The sequence below is a fragment of the Micromys minutus genome (genome assembly GCF_963924665.1).
Source record: "Micromys minutus genome assembly, chromosome: 12".
Lineage (NCBI taxonomy): Eukaryota > Metazoa > Chordata > Mammalia > Rodentia > Muridae > Micromys > Micromys minutus.
In genome coordinates, this window is record NC_137981.1 from 27,372,113 (window position 1) to 27,374,684 (window position 2,572).

General features: G+C 42.3%; 1 pseudogene across 1 annotated transcript; it reads left to right on the forward strand.

The window, feature by feature from the left end:
* The first annotated feature begins 1,933 nt into the window (after positions 1 to 1,933).
* Positions 1,934 to 2,240, forward strand: LOC308427985 (peptidyl-prolyl cis-trans isomerase A-like; annotated as a pseudogene). Its single transcript has one exon. The product of its transcript is annotated as a peptidyl-prolyl cis-trans isomerase A-like (transcript).
* The last annotated feature ends 332 nt before the right edge of the window (positions 2,241 to 2,572 follow it).

A 2,572-nucleotide genomic window follows, 5' to 3' on the forward strand; every position in this document is an offset into this window, starting at 1 on the left:
TGTGGTGGATGGAGGCCCTCCACAGTCCCCACCCCCACCCCCATTCCTATAAGGTTTGTGGTTAGAGACCCACAAATTCCTCATGGTACTTTTTAAGGCTTCCTGCTCTGTACTGGCAAATTGTTAATCAGTTTGTGGCAGCATAAATAAAATTAGAGGCTTTAATTAAAACTAATGAATGAGTGAGCGGAGACCAGCCTGGCTGCTCTGCTCTCTGAGCCTCAGAGCAGTAAATAATGAAAGTGTCACACATTAAGTGATGTGTTTTAGCAAACTGTAAGGGCAGCAGAAAGGAGACCACAGAGCACCTTTCCCCTGGGTGTAATTTGCAAGCTGGTGAAATCCCCATTTTGATGTTTCTTCGTCATTCTGCATGAACTTTTCCTGGTTGCTGGTTGCCTTTTGTTGCATGCTGCTATAACAGAATACCACAGATTGAGTAACTTATAATGAACAGAGGTTTGTTTCCTACAGTTCTGGAGACTGGACCACCTGGTCCAAAATCAGTCTGGCATCTGGCAATGACTTTTCATTGCCGAACTCACTCTTGTAATAAACTGTAACTAGCCCACTCCTCCAAGCACAGCAGCTGTCTACACACAAGAGAAAGGCTCCCCTTGATGGTATCCTTTGACTTACAGAGCTTTTCAGTTTCCCACTTATTAACTGTTGGTTCTTAGTGCCTGAGCTATTGGTGTTCTGTTCAGGAAGTCATCTCCTGTGCCAATACATTCAAATCTATTTCCGATTTCTCTTCTACCAGGTTCAGTGGGTCTGGTTTTATGTTGAAGTCTTTGATCCACTTAGGCTTGAGTTTTGTGCAGGGTGATCGGCAGCCCACAGAATAGGAACCAGACATCAACAAACCAAATAATTCAATTGAAAAAATGAGGTACAGATCTAAACAGAATTCTCAAGAAAAGAATCTCAAATGGCTAGAAACACTTAAAAGAAATGTTCAACATCCTTAACCATCAGGGAAATACAAATCAAAACAACTTTGAGATTCCATCTTACACCTGTCAGAATGGCTAAGATCAAAAACACAAGTGCCAGCTTATGCTAGCCAGGACATAGAGCAAGGGGAAACACTCCTCCACTGCTCATGGGAGAGCAAACTTATACAACCACTTTGGAAATCAATATAGGAGTTTCTCAGGAAATTGGGAATCTATCTACCACAAGACCCAGCTATGTCTCCTGAGCATATACCCAAAGGACACTGGCTGAACTATGTTCATAGTGACTTCATTCATAATATTGAGAAACTGGAAACAACAGCCCTCAACTGAAAATGGATAAAAGAAAATGTGGTACATTTATATAACTCAGCTGTTAAAAACAATGGTATCATAAAATTTGCAGGCAAATGGATGGAGCTAGAAAGAAAAAAATCATCCTGAGTGAGGTAACCCAGACTCAAAAAGACAAACATGGTATGCACTCAATTATTAGTGATAAATTTGTAAAGTCAAAGATAACCATGCTACTGTCCACAGAGAAGCTAAGTAACAAGTAGAGCTCAGGGAGACACAAGAATCTCCCCAGGAAGGGGAAATAGAGTAGATGTTGGCGGTGGACTGGGTGGAGTTGGAAACAAGGGATGAGAGACAGAACAAAACCTAGGAGAAAAATTAGAATGGGGGTGGGGACATTTCAGAGGGAGGTAGAAACATAGCACAGCAGAAAGTCCATGGACTATGAAAGTTGCCCTAGCAGATGCCATGGTTGCTTTTTGCCATTTGCTGCAGACTTGGTCAACCCCACAGTGTTCTTTGACATCATAGCCGATGGCGAGCCCTTAGTCTTCATCTCCTTCAAGATGTTTGCAGACTAAGTTCCAAAGACAGCAGCAAACTTTCATGCTCTGAGCACTGGAGAGAGAAGATTTGGCTGTAAGGATTCCTCCTTTCTCAGAATTATTCCAGGATTCATGTGCCAGGGTGGTGATGTCACACACCATAATGGCACTGGTGGCAGGTCCATCTACGGAGATAATGAGGATTTGAGGATGAGAACTTCATCCTGAAGCATACAGGTCCTGGCATCTTGTACATGGCAAGTACCGGACCAAACACAAATGGTTCCCAGTTCTTTATCTGCACTGCCAAGACTGTGTTGCTGGATGGTTGCATGTGGTCTTTGGGAAGGCGAAAGACGGCATGAACATTGTGGAAGCCATGAAGCATTTTGGATCCAAAAAGGGCAAGACCGGTAAGAAGATCACCATTTCTAACTAGACAACTCTAATTTCTTTTGACTTGTGGGAATTTTACCCCTTAAACCATTCCTTCTATAGCTAAGGAGAGCACTCCCACCCCATCTGCTCAAAATACCCTGTGATCTCTGCTCTCACTGAAGTTCTTTGGGTTCCATATTTTCCTCATTCCCCTCCAAGTCTAGCTGAATTGCAAAGTTAAGTTTATGATTAGGAATGAAGACTAAATAAGAAAAAAGAAAGAAAGAAAGAAAGAAAGAAAGAAAGAAAGAAAGAAAGAAAGAAGGTAACCCTAGCAATGACACCTACCAATGGAAAATGCAGAACCTGAACCAACCATCTTCTGTAACCAGG